This window comes from Zootoca vivipara, chromosome 3 (assembly GCF_965207765.1).
Source record: "Zootoca vivipara chromosome 3, rZooViv2.hap1.1, whole genome shotgun sequence".
Classification (NCBI taxonomy): Eukaryota; Metazoa; Chordata; class Lepidosauria; order Squamata; family Lacertidae; genus Zootoca; species Zootoca vivipara.
The window spans coordinates 72,037,028-72,051,370 of record NC_142586.1 but is presented as its reverse complement, the minus strand read 5'-3'; the positions used below and the strand labels follow the sequence as shown (position 1 = coordinate 72,051,370).

General features: G+C 41.4%; 1 long non-coding RNA gene across 1 annotated transcript; it reads right to left on the bottom strand.

The window, feature by feature from the left end:
- Nucleotides 1-361: 361 nt before the first annotated feature.
- LOC148686299 (uncharacterized) lies at nucleotides 362-13,419 on the bottom strand. Its single transcript, XR_015949381.1, has 3 exons — nucleotides 13,322-13,419; nucleotides 774-861; nucleotides 362-439 (listed from the first exon to the last, which is right to left on the bottom strand). It is a non-coding gene; the product is annotated as an uncharacterized LOC148686299 (long non-coding RNA).
- Between the last annotated feature and the right edge of the window lie 924 nt (nucleotides 13,420-14,343).

Genomic DNA, 14,343 nt, shown 5'->3' with positions numbered 1-14,343 from the left:
AGTGATTCTGGTTTTGAGGGGGTCCTTTGCAAAGTTATTGGGACTCTTAAGGACTCATGCTTCTGGTCCATATTTTTGTGCTGTGGCAATGCTGGAAAGAGAGAGAGAGAGAGAGAGAGAGAGAGAGAGAGAGAGAGAGAGAGAGAGAGAGAGAGAGAGAGAGAGAGAGAGAGAGATTTACAATTAAGGCAAGGAAGACAGATGTGATCAGTGATTTGATGCCAGTTGAGGAGAGATGGGTTGGGAAGAGGGGTCTATGAAAAAAATATGCAGTTTTGACAGGATTGAATGGCTCTTACTCATTTACATGTGTTTTTTCCTCTCTCTCTCTCTCTCTCTCTCTCTCTCTCTCTCTCTCTCTCTCTCTCTCTCTTTCTCCCCTTCTCCTGTTGTATCCAACATTCTGTCCTCCCATCTGAGCCTTGAAAAGCAGATAAAGCTGAAAGAGGAAGCGAAAGACAGTGATGCTCACCTTCTACCTTATGTGCTTTCTGAGGCTCATATTAGCAGTTCAGGTGCCAAAGGGAGCCTTTGAACAGCACCTAAAGCTGAAAGGAGAACAGGGAAAGGGTGCTGCTTTCTCAGCCTCCTCCTTCAGCTCTGTGTACTTCCATAGCATCCAACACTTCTCCGATGAAAATAGGGACGTCCCATTCCATAATCATAATTTTACTCTTTATACCCCACACATCTTACTGGGTTGCCCCAGCCACTCCGGGCGGCTTCCAACATATATAAAAACATAATAAAACATTGGACATTAAAAAACTCACCCTTCCTTATATAGGATTGCCTTCAGATGGTTCAGGAGCTGGATAATTCCATATCCTTCAACATTTCTCCAATGAAAATAGGGACATCCTAAGGAAAAGCAGGACATTCCGGGATCTAATCAGAAACTGGGACAGATTTTCTAAATCAGGGATGTCCCTGGAGAACAGGGACACTTGGAGGGTCTGTACTTCCCATGGGGAGAAAGATAATCTCCTTCATCATCACAGGATGAGGGGGGCTTTGTGGGTGCCTGAAGAAATCCTCCAGGGTGCCATTGTACCCATGGGTGCCACATGGGCAACCCCAAGCTTAGTCTAATATGATCTCCACATTCTTCTCATATTATACCTTATCCCTTTGCTGTTATGTTCCTTGACAAATGATCTGAAGGTTGCACAAATTACATTATGCATGACATGTCACTACTGTATATGCAAGAATTCTTGTTTTGTGTAGTTTATTCTGGGCTCAAAATTCTGAAGTCTCTTTTTAAAAAATTAAAAAAGATCAAACTTAGGCGGCAAAAATGTTGTTTTATACAGTACTGCTCTTTGTTTTTATGTATTTTTCTTTTATCACCCTCACCCTGAGGCTCAAACTACAGGCACAGTTTGGTGTAACTTTCCTCCAGAGATTTTCACAAAATAACTCGGCTAGGAGTAGTGGTAGAGTGTGGAGAGAGAAATAGTACCGGTAGTTATTTTTTACTAATGCTACTGTGATTATTCATTTATTTATTCTTAAAATGCCTTATACCAAGACAAACCTCAAGGTAACTTACAGAAAATAAGCATACTGAATTCAAAACAGGAACAATACAACATTAAAAAGCATCCTACCCCACAAATATTTATATCTCAAGATAACAGCTTGTCTTGGCCTCAGCCCAGTATACCTGAATGAGCGTCTCCATCCCCATCATTCAGCCCAGACACTGAGGTCCAGCTCCGAGGGCCTTCTGGCAGTTCCCGCCCTATGACAAGTGAGGTTATAGGGAACTAGGCAGAGGGCCTTCTCGGTAGTGTCGCCCACCCTGTCGAACACCCTCCCATCAGATGTCAAGGAAATAAACAACTATCCGACATTTAGAAGACATCTGAAGGCAGCCCTGATTAGGGAAGTTTTTAATGTTTGAAGTTTTATTCTGTTCTGTTGAAAGCCGCCCAGAGTGGCTGGGGAAACCCAGCCCGATGGGTGGGGTAGAGATAAATTATTATTATTATTATTATTATTATTATTATTATTATTATTATTATTATTATTACATCCAACAAAAAAACAATTTTAAAAACCCAACAGCTACCATCAAATACTGTGAAATGCCTGGAAGTATGAAAAGATGTTAAGGTTGGTACAAGGAAAAGATAATTCTATAAACCACTGCCCAGGAGCCACTACCAAAAAGGCTCTTTCTTTTGTCACCACCTTCTAATCATCTCTTGAGGGAGCATTCAGCTGCTTCACCCTTTCTTCTTTTTCTACTTCAAAATCACCCCCTCCTCAGTGCAGCTTTTCATATGACACGCAAATCCAATTTTACCCTGTTCAGATATCAGAGTGGTGGTGCGAGTTCCTCCCACCCTGTCTGAAGCATAGTCCGGACCCATATTTAATACTTCACAAAGTACTAGGCCTTTAATGTTTAGGTTTGCTTGTTGCTCAGAGTGTATTTAAACAATCAGAAGGGTTTCCTTTTGAAGCAGCAAGGGGAAAAGGGAAACTGGCTTTTATATTTAATACTAGCACTGTTGTGCTTTTCTGTTCTCTTTATACAATTTCTTTCATTTTTCTTGAGTTCTTGCTTCTGAAGCAGCTCATATCAGAGAAGGAACTGTTTTGCAAAAATCAATGTTTTTTTAAAAAGAAATTCAAAAGGGGGGAGCAATGGTTTTGCTATGGTAAAATTAATCACTTGTCAGGAAAGCCAAAGTTGCCATGCGAAGCTGGCTTCCCTTGACTTCCCATAATCATTCCTATAATAATTGGCTTCCTTTTGGGCTTTGAAGGATGGCTTTTCAATGCAACACTACATCGCCAATGATTTATGCTTGTCTTTAATGTAAGGACATTGTAGGGGCAAATATTAGTTAAGCTTCTGTAGAGATAAAAATAGATACCACATAATTGCGAGAACTTTTCTCAGCCACTTTATAAAAAATTAAGGAGCGAGGATACAATACCGAATCATTTTAATCAGTCACGCTTAAGGCGCTCATGTGCCAAACTGCCATGGCAACTCACAATAAATAGGTATGTGCATTAGCCCCTGGGTAACTGTAAACTACCCCACATTTTAAAAGGGAAGAAAAAGAACATTCTGGTAGAAATGTCAGTGATGTGCAGCGGCAGTCTGGGGTTTTGTCAGCCATGGGCACATTGGCAGAGACAAGCTGGAGCTAAGCAAGTTTTTGCTAAGCAGACAGGACATCTTTTTGACTTCTCCAATGCCAGGCTCCAAGGCATCGGAGTCCTGGCTTTTTCTGTGCATTGTTGCACATGCACACACTTCTTACACCAGGGTGAGGCATGACATAAGATGCACCCGCTCTCTGGATAGACTTACATAAAATCTTCTTCTTCTGCTGCTACTGCTGCTGCTGCATGGATGGATGGATAATGGAAGGGCTGTCTGAATCATCCACACCGGGGGGGGGGGGAAACCACGGTTATGCCAAGCAAATAAAAATGTTATAAGCGAGTTTCTATCAAAAGCAGGAGAAACCACTTTAGCTTTTATGAGCTGAACAAATTCTATTGAAGTGCCTTGATGCAGTTCCGTGAAGAAGCATGTTGTGTATTTTTCTTGTGCATCTTCACTAGTCTCTGGGAGAAGAGCTAATGCAAGGATTCAACCTGGTTTCTTTGCCCGTGTGGACCCACTTGCCAGTTTCCAACTTGACGTTCAGCACCGCTGTCTGAAGACATATGTCAGGTTCAGACAACTGTGTCGTATTAGGATGAAGCCATTTTGGTAGCTCCACCCAGGAGAGTTCAGGAAAGCTGGCTTTTCTGGAGTGTCGCTGTTTCATTGCTTGGTAATGTTGTGGTTTTAATTTTTAAAATAAATAAAATATTTTAATTAAGCAATGTAATCAATATCCTTTGGTCATTTGAGCACTGTCAGGTATCTGAAGAAGTGTGCATGCACACGGAAGCTCATACCAATGACAAACTTAGTTGGTCTCTAAGGTGCTACTGGAAGGAATTTTTTTTATTTTTTGTTTCGACTGTCAGCTTGTATCTCCCTTGGAGATTCATGCCGCTATCTGCAGGTTCCGGCATGGATATCACACTCTCTACTCTTGGGCATTCAGTTCCCACAATAAATAATCAATTGCACAGAGTAGGGAAGGCACATCTGCTCTCACACTGTCTACGTGTCCAGGAAACCTCTGTCTGCAAAGGGAAGCCTTTTCCATGCACCCTGTGATTTAGAACCTTGTGGAATTAGAGCACTAGAGGGGAGTCTCTACACATGAAGAGCCACCTGTTTTAGAGGCTGTGCCCTGACGATGGAGAAAAATATCACCTTTGCACATAGGCTAGTTCCTGCACCCTCATACACCCCTCTCTATCCTCCATCTAGGCAAGCAAAGGTCAGAGTTCAAAGATTCATCCCAACCCGGCAGGAACACTCAAGGAGGGTGTGAAGCAAGATTGGTGTGGGCTGTGGCCTCTGGAGAGTGTCAGGCACCAGACAGAGATGCCTGGAGGAGGCTTCCCATCCATAGGCCAAAGGAACAAGAGTTGCCAGCTGCTATTCAGTTAACAACACTGCCCTTTAAAAAAACTGATCTCCCCCCTTCTTTGTCTTTGCTTCTTTGTAAGCCTGATGAGCATGAGACTCTTAATCTCAGGGTCGTGGGTTTGAGCCCCACATTGGGTCAAAGATTCCTTCATTACAGGGGGTTGGACTAGATGACCCTCGTGGTCCCTTCCAACTCTACAATTCTATGAAATTCTATGAAATATAGTAAATAAATAAATGCTGCTTGGCAGCTTTGGAAGTTACAGAGAGGCAAAAGGGGCCAAAGTTTGACATCACTTCCTTAACGGGTAAAAATTCATCCACGTTCCCAAAAGAAATTATAGGGTTTTTAAAAAATAAAATACTAATTCAAAATTGGTATCTGGTGAAGTGTGCATGCACACGAAAGCTCATACCAAAATTAAAACTTAGTTGGTCTTTAAGGTGCTACTGAAGGAATTTTTTAATTTAGTTTCTTAACTAATTTCCCAATATACACTGTCACACATATTCCTGCATTTGTTTTAGTGTCATATCATTTAAGCTACTGGTGAGGCCAGCACAACTAGGTCAAAGCTCTCAAAAGTCAGGTTGTATATACATTTCATTTTATGTCAGAATAAAAGAGTCTGAAATAAATGTCTGGAATATGAGAGAGAGAGAGAGAGAGAGAGAGAGAGAGAGAGAGAGAGAGAGAGAGAGAGAGGAAGAGAGACTATTATTAAAGTAATGATGGAATGGCCCTCTCTGTGGCCTTAGTGCAAGAAAAGCTAATCACATCTCTTAGTAGCTAAGGTATCTAGCATTCCTCAAAAGAGCAAATAGAGAAACTGGAGGAAACCAATTACAGCTAGCAAATTATTTTACAACTTCCATTCCACAATGGTTTTGAAGCGTCAAACTAGGACTTATTTTAAATGGGAGATTGACAGATTTTGCTGTTAGAATTGGTGGGGTGATTTAGGCTGCCTGACCCAAATCTACGTTTCTTATAGCAGGGTCCAAATAAAATGTTGACCCAAAGACTTCATGTTTTCTTCAGAATGAGGAACAGCAGAGACTGTGATGTCATTGTGATATATGGTTTATCACACACATACAACCTGAGCCTGCAGTGGAGGGGTTCACAACATTAACACCCCAAGAGGGTCTTGCTTCTCCCATAGCCACAGCCTTGGATTCCAACAGAAATTAAGCATAGCTCTTTATTTCTGCCCAGCCTGTGGCCGCCCTTCCAGCTTCTAACTCAACTCTGCCGTTATCTTTCTAACTACCAGGGAGTTGCAGGAAGGTCCACCCATTTGTTATCTAGCACAGAGCCAATTCCTTTGTTACCTTAATGGCCCATACTTAGAGGAAGCTAGCCAAGCTATTCCCAGAATTGAATCTGTGCTGGATCCAGGAATTAGAGTGGGGGTTCAGGCATACGGCCCACCCTCCCAAACACATACCAGTAACAATTTTATCAATACAGAGTCGACTGAGCACCATAGCTGCCAAGTTTTCCCTTTTCTCGCGAGGAAGCCTATTCAGCATAAGGGAAAATCCCTTAAAAAAAGGGATAACTTGGCAGCTATGCTGAGCACCTTTCTTCTAAGGCTATTAATTGCAGATTAATCAACTAAAGCCTATGTTGATTGATTCTTGAGAGCATTTATAAGTGGTGAGGGCAAAATGAAATTGAAATAATTGACACCAAGAATTAAGGACACTTATTTTCTTCCGTAATCAGGTAGAGAAGCACAGACAGGCACTGCCCTATTGTAGAGTTGCCTTATTTCAGAAAGTGAAAATCTGGATAGAAAAGTTGGGCAAAAAAAGAAGAGGTGATTTTGGGGCATTTTTTAAAAAAAGAAATTGCCAAAATTGCCACTTCCAATATGGGTTGCCATACATCCAGATTTCCCTGGACATTAAAGGGATTCCTGTCCGGATGCAGTTCTTGACGGCCAAATCCCGGGCATGTCCAGGAAATTCTAGACGTATGGCAAGCCTACGAAATGGAAGGAGTGCAAGTGAAAATGTGAATTGACTACCTTGAATTGGAATTGGTTGATCATGATATAAATCAAGTGAGTGTCTCATGAGGAGGTTGCTTGGGAAATAGGAAAGCTCCTCTGTTCATAAAGCTGTAATTTCAAATGGTTTCAGTTTTTGCTTACTAGGGATCTGTAGCCTCCATAATCTTGTTCCTGCACTTGACTACCTTGGGGGGAAATCCTGTGTGTTGGTACTCACCAATATCCTAGGTATGCTCATGTTTTCCTGGGCAAGGATAAATATTAACGATAGGGTGAACTCCCACGTCCTGGTGAGCTGTGATGATCTCTCAGGCCCCTCCAGGGCTTGGGCTTCCCTGCTCTTCCCATCAGGTATGCCTCCTGCAAGAATGACTACTCATATCCCAGTATGCTGGAAAATGTCCCTGACACAAAGTCATTGCCATTTTACATCATGAACAAGTTGGTTTTTTTAAAGAGGCTTTGATAGAAAACCAAGCAGTCTTACAGTCCTCCAAAATGAGGGCTGAATGTATTGTTAATGTGTTGTACAAATATTGAAAATGAGTCATTGGCTGTAGGGACTGCCCGCCCCCTTTTTTTAACTTATCGGATTTCCCACAGAAAGGGTAAATCTGAATAAAATGGGGGCTAGGGTGGAGAACTGGCTGACATTTTGATGCCAACAACATTGTGTGGATGCTGCAAAACATCTGACAATAAGCATCTCTCTGGAAGCATCTTCATAGCAGCAGCTGGATAACTGTCATTCATATTGATTGACATTGCCAACATTCGGAATGGAATTGTGAGGCATGAATTAATTTTCAGATTTCCATATTGACTGTTACACATTTACTGGAGTGCATATTCATGTTTCTTTAATTATAACAGTAAAAAGGGGACTTGGGAGCTCTTCCAGTAAACAGGACCTTGATCCCTACTGCTTATGGCAACCCACTGTGAAAGCTCTCTGCCGATGTTGTTCACAACCCCTCTGCTACTACGACGGATGGTGTTAAAGCAGCTTGTCTGGCTTAATATATCAATTTCTCCAGCTCACAAGACTGAACTGTATAGGAAATCAAACATAACACACACATTTTTAAAACCCAAGATTGGGCACCAACGCCAGTATGGCTCAGAATGTTAAGCAAGTTTCTGTGCTTGTGCAAGCAGCACTTGGCAGGCCAGGTACCTAAAAACAGAAGTTTTGTAGACTTTGTGTGAAGTTGTTCTTTAACATTCTCCATTATCTCAATGAGGTTCTTGCTAACTGCCATATGAAATATACAACTATGCAATAAAGTGGGGAGTAATTTAAGTAGGCAGCAGCCAAATCCTCTTAAAAAAAGCAGCACACGTGAGAGGAGAAAAGTGTTCTTACTGCCCTCTTCAGTAAGCCAAAGGACAATCACCAGGCTCAATTTAGGCACTAGTGTTTACTAAACATCTGGCTTTGTGCACAGATGCAAGTTTATACTCATTTATCTAATCAGCCTGTAGCAGGGGCCCAAAGGGCCCCAATTAAGGTGATAATGTAAATCCCTATAAATCCTGGAATATGCTTATATTAGTGAATTATGGTAACCTGTTGCTTTAAAGAAACTGATGATTCAGCAAGAAGCCGTCCCTACTGGGATAGAAGGTCAGCTAATACGTAAATCACAAAGAAGCAATTCATAAACTAGAACATAAATTGTTACATCCACACGTAACACAGGTTCCCATACATGCAAACTAACAATATGTAACAGATCACGGTAAGAATCAAAGTTTAGTTAGCAACGCTTATTGCGCATGCGTATTAGATTAGGTAATGACATACATATTAAATATGAAATGAGATGATGAATATTAAATATAAAATGATGTAATGATTTATGTGATTGGTTAAATCAAAATCCTTTGTCTGAAATGTTATAAATTCCTGCCCGACCTTTGGGTGGGGTTGCAGTATTCCGAAAAGATTGAGATTTCACATGTACTTGAGAGCAGTACATGTGAAAAGGACCTAGGAGTCTTGGTAGACCACAGACTTGACATGAGTCAGCAGTGTGATGCAGCAGCTAAAAAAGCCAATACAATTCTGGGCTGCATCAATAGGAGTATAGCATCTAGATCAAGGGAAGTAATAGTATCACTGTATTCTGCTCTGGTCAGACCTCACCTGGAGTACTGTGTCCAGTTCTGGGCACCACAGTTCAAGAAGGATACTGACAAGCTGGAACGTGTCCAGAGGAGGGCAACCAAAATGGTCAAAGGCCTGGAAACGATGCCTTATGAGGAACGGCTTAGGGAGCTGGGTATGTTTAGCCTGGAGAAGAGAAGGTTAAGGGGTGATATGATAGCCATGTTCAAATATATGAAAGGATGTCATATGGAGGAGGGAGAAAGGTTGTTTTCTGCTGCTCCAGAGCAGCGGACACGGAGCAATGGATTCAAACTTCAAGAAAGAAGATTCCACCTAAACATTAGGAAGAACTTCCTGACAGTAAGAGCTGTTCGGCAGTAGAATTTGCTACCAAGGAGTGTGGTGGAGTCTCCTTCTTTGGAGATTTTTAAGCAGAGGCTTGACAGGCATATGTCAAGAATGCTTTGATGGTGTTTCCTGCTTGGCAGGGGGTTGGACTGGATGGCCCTTGTGGTCTCTTCCAACTCTATGATTCTATGATTCTATGACTGTAACCTTATTGCTTTGCAATAAACATAATGGACTCCTAACTCCTCTTGTCTCTGAGTTTTATTGGGCTAACTCAGAAGATAAGCCATTTTTGGCTTACAACAAGCCCAGCTGAATTTCATAAGAAACCCGAGCTCATTTTGCCTTATGGATCTGACCTACTTTTGCATGAGCTGATTGTGACAGTGTAGTTGCAATAAATGTAGCTGCAGGTATCATATTGCTGCCTCTGCTCCTTTCTCAGTAACAGGGATACCTGCAAAACTGATGTCTTATAAAGGCATTAGGTAGTGCTCAATGCTAGTCGTACTCAGAGTAGGCTCACTAAAGTTAGGATTCGTTCATTTCAACGGATCTACTCTGACTAGGACTTAGTTGACTACAACCCACTCTTTTTCTCCTATTACGTACTTTATCAGTGAGAAGGGTCTATTCTTGACAAAAACTCCATGGGCTATCCCAGTTTAAAGATAACACTTGATAAAATGCCCTGATCCAATTGGTTGAAAGTGATGTTTTCCATCCCATTGTTTCCAAAATCATTCAATTAAACCTAGCTGTCACCTGGATTCGAACATATTTGTCCATAATGTTTCCACTTTGGAGGCAGGTGTTACAGATAACCCTAAATCTCCTCCACCTTTCTATAAATTTAAATTTGATACTATAGGGTTTTCAGGGTGTGTGTGTGTGTGTGCTGGGTGTGTGCTTATTTAGAGAGGTCAGACCTCAGTAATCCATGCCCAAGTCAGATCCAGGTTAAACTACTGTACTGTAAAATGCTGTTTTGTAGTGCTGCCTTTGAAGACAGTTTGGAAACTGGTGCATAATGTTTCTGGTCATCTATTATTGGGGCATTCTGCACAATTTAATCATTAAAGTCCAAAATGATTTGGGACTGAGTTATCTGAAGCACGACCTGCATACATATGAGCCTGGTTGTCTGGACACTTAGATCTACTTTGGAAACCTCGCTCATGAGACCTCCAGTTGGTTTGCTTTGGCTGATGACCACTACAGACATGTGCGTCGTCCTAACACCAAAGTGGCATACACCTACTTTCATAAATAAATAAGTGGGCCAGGCATACTTAATGACAAGCAAGAATGCTGGACTCAATTTCCATGGAAAAGCAATTTCACTGAAATTAATGTGAATTACTGCGATGTAATGGTAGCTAGCTAACCAGAAAGTTCCTATGGTACAGAAAGCAATAAATTTAATGACAAGGATTTTCAATATGTTCTGGATTTGTACCTGAAAACTACATAGGAGCGAACAGCATACCTACCTATAAGTAAGAAAGGAATAAAAGTGAGATAAAAGATTTGCAACGGTTGAAAATCAAGTCAAAATCTGGGATTTCGATTTAAAATATTTCTGACCAAGATGTCCTACATTTTGGAAACTGCATTTCAACTGTTTACCTGTTTTGTAGGTAACTGGCAGTACAACTGAAAATAATGGATGGGGGGAAAATCAGTCTCAAAATATTTTTTTAAAAAACCCCCAAAATACCAGTAGACCTAACTGCAGGAACCATAACATTTATGAGCTGCTTATAGTATGTATCAGCGCAATCCTGTGGAATCTTCACACTAGGGTACATGGCATGTTTCAAGTTACTTTTATTGGTAAGCTGTCCTTTTTTAGGTATGATAATAGCTATGAATTTGAATGCTCCAGTTGGTGTATTTTTGGTGTGCTGCTAAATTCAAAACATTTTCTTTAGGGAGAAAAATATGTCAGGTGAAACATTGTGAGACCAGAGGCAAAAGATAGTTCTTTGCAGTCTGATTTAACTAATGTCTTTGGACTCAGAGCTTTTCCAAGATAGGGAATTAGTCACAGGGAGCGTTCAAGAGAAGGGCAACTTTATCACACGAAGGTAGTTCTAAGAACAATTTTGGTCTTTAAAAACTAGTTTTCTGCAAATTGTTTATCAATCTCTCCTCATTTTCACACTAATTTGGTAATGGTTCCACACCAGAAAATCATTTCTAATGACTTTCAGATCTTCCACCTGTGGCCTCCCCAAGGGCTTGCAGAAGGACAGGTATCTATTAATCTGGTGTCAACCAAGGACTGCAGATTAAGTACTTGGAAGGTCCCCTAAGAGGTAATTAAAAACACAATTTTCCCAGAGTTTGAAGGGATTGTGTGAAAGAGATCTGTCCACAGAGTGCAGCTGAGCCAGCAGATGACAAGAATAAACAACTGTAATGCTCAGGGCATACAGGACTTGCCTGTAATGGAAAATCAGAAATAAAATGTGTTTGGAAAAAATTATCAGTCCGGAGTGTAAAATTACTGAAAGAAGTATCTAATTCATTGTGTGGGACTGGATGCAAACACACCAAGTAACAATGGGGCACAAAAGAATGGACATAGATTAGGTAGATACAGATTGGATTTCCCATCTGCCAACCTAACTGCTACGCGACAAATGTGGCTGAAAGTATATTGATTGTGCCAACACAGAACTAGGAGACAGGGGCAATTCCTCATGGTTGGCAACCTCCAGCTTTTGGGAAAAATTTAATCCAACCATTAACTACTAGCATGCTACTTTATCTCCATCCTCCAACCTTATTTGCTTGGCTCAGTTCTGATGGCCCTCCAAACCATAGGAACGTGCCACAGACTCACATCACCTTCTCCGCTCTTGCACACCCATTGGCCTCCATTTTCTGGTTGATTTAACCATAGTTTGCTGTGATGTTTGAATCAGGCAGTTGGTTATCTCTAATCTCCAAGCCACGGTCTTAAATCCTGATCTGGAGGTCAGTTTGAATCAGTTTTATAGCAGGTTCGAAAGTCAAGCATTATCAACTAGTGCTATTCAGTCGGCGCCAGAGGCACCACCAACAACCTCAATCTGTTCTGAAGTCACTCTGCTGGTGATCTTGAACTAGTGTTCTGCACACTTTGTATAAAGTACTTTTACATTGCAATGTAGCTGAAACAAAATTCCAAGTACTGTATGTTAGTATTTGGCCAATAAATTATTATTCTATTCTATTCGTTTGTCCAATTTGGATCTGTGTCAGGGACTGGCAGGATGCTGGCAAGTGTGCACTGGGGGAAGGGGAATGGAGTCTGACTCAGGAGAGGGGGGCAGTGATTTGTGGGAACTGTACTGGCCAGGAGGCAAGAGAAGCTACAGAGCTGGAGGGTGGAGCACAGGCTGGGATGGAAGAAGAGGAGGAAAAGGCAGGTCAGGCAAGGAGCTGGGTGCTTCCCCACCCTCTCCTGCACCACTGTTTCCCAAAACCAGGAGGGGATTGAGGAGGGATGAGCAGAAAAAAGCTTCATGCAGATGTAGTCTCCAGCTGTGAGTGCAGCCTGTTGTGGGGAGGTACATAAACTGGTGGAGGAGGAGTGGCTCCCTGTTACTACTCCTTAGAGTGTGGACTTGGGAACAGCTGCCTAGATGCTAGACTGGTGTGCATGGGTATTCAGAGCCATAGAAACTACTGTTAGCTTTGACAATAAAGAGTTATCTGCCATGTGCAATCCTTTGGCTGGGGAGCATCCTTGACAATGTATCACAAACTATGGTTAGAGGGAAACAAGAAATGCCAGTAAACAGCACACTGTCCAGAGGGAAAGAATGTGCTTCAAATGTGCTTTAAAGGTATCGTGTGTACCTTTACTGGGTCACTGACAGTGTGATTTTATGCATCTTTACATAATAGCAAGCCATACTGTTTTCAGTATGTTTCCTGCTTCCTCTGGACTTCAGTCAGAGTTCCAAGTGATACTGTTACGAATTTGGGAGACGTAGGCTGTAGGACAAGACCATTCTAGCCCCAGCAAGTGTTAAAATATAAGCCAGGCTAGCTTCCTGCTTTGGGGTGATTGCCTGGGTGATGGGCCATTAAGGGAAACAAAGGAAAGGGGCTCTGTGCAAGATGGTAAATGGGTGGGATAGTTAAAAAGACAGAGGCAGAGTTGAGGGCAGAGAGTTTACGGTGATTTGAGATAGAAGCAAAGAAGCAAAGAGGGTCAGAGCAACACACTTCCCATGGTCATGAAAATATCTTAAATAAATCGCAATTTTCTGCCTTTTAATTAGCACGCCACAATCTGCTACCTGAACTGCGTAACCTTACCTGGCCTACATTGATCCTACATGTTCTTTCAGGCAGCGTCTCTTCACAGGCCCAGCAGAAATCCACCTACAAAGATGCTCGCTATAAATCCCCTCCCATCCCACTTCTAGCAGCAACGATAATGATGACAGTACTTTTAATTGCTTGTCCCTCCGTTTATAGTCCTATGGAATTTAGGGCTGTACTATATTTACATTGTGAAGCAGTAATCCAATCTCTGTCATGTTCCTTATTAAAAACAACCCAACACTACCACACGTACATATCTAAAATCTGTAAACTTTTACATAATAAAAGCCTGCCCCCTGTAATGTCCTTTTTTGTGCTGATTTTTACTCACGATCTCCCAACAACTTTTTTGGAGGGCCCTTAACAAAATTCCTGGCTACACTCATGGTATTCTTTTTCTCATATTCCCTGGCAGCGGAGGGCTGTTTCCGTAGTTTAGGACATTCCAGGCACCCAAACCATGGAATGCTTACTTTTTAATCCTTCCACCTTATTGGATACTAAAACAAGGGGCTTCATGTAAGGAAACTGTGAGGCACAAGAGTCTCCCTGCGCAGCACCTGCTGCCCCTACTTTCCCACCCAAGTCTGCAACCATGTGGCCCCAAAGTCTTCCAAGACTCCACATAATAATAATAATAATAATAATAATAATAATAATAATAATAATAATAATAATAATATTATTTATACCCCGCCCATCTGGCCGGGTTCCCCCAGCCACTCTGGGCGGCTTCCAAAAAAAAACAGAAATTCTAAAATACATACAGGTGAAACTCGGGAAATTAGAATATCCTCAAAAAGTGCATTTATTTCAGTAATGCAACTTATTAATTTTTATTTTTACAAATGCATTCTTTTGGAAATTCCACAGTGATAAAACAAATAGTTACAACAATACAAAAATAAACATCCCTATCACATTTCATTAATTACATCCCATTTATAATTGACCCACCTAACGACAAATAATTACAATTGCAACAAATAAAGGCTTGACATATCTTGCTTTGC